This window comes from Asparagus officinalis, chromosome 1 (genome assembly GCF_001876935.1).
Source record: "Asparagus officinalis chromosome 1, Aspof.V1, whole genome shotgun sequence".
Classification (NCBI taxonomy): Eukaryota; Viridiplantae; Streptophyta; class Magnoliopsida; order Asparagales; family Asparagaceae; genus Asparagus; species Asparagus officinalis.
In genome coordinates, this window is record NC_033794.1 from 21,796,741 (window position 1) to 21,797,050 (window position 310).

Consider the following 310-nt stretch of genomic DNA (forward strand, 5'->3'; position numbering starts at 1 on the left):
AATTTGAGGGCACTTTGGGAAGAAATGTTTTAACATACCAACACACTTTTATAATAGTATTAGATATATATATATAGAAAAATGGAGAAACTTGGTACCAAGTTGCTCCAAACAACTTGGTAGTGATGTGTCCTAATCTTGTCCCTACATCTACATTGGAGTTGATGAATGGTGGTTGAGGCTCTATCTTCGAGGTGTGATGTAGGGGCAAGATTAGGCCACATCACTACCAAGTTGCTTTAAGCAACTTGGTACCAAATTTCTCCATATTTCTCATATATATATATATATATATATATATATATATATA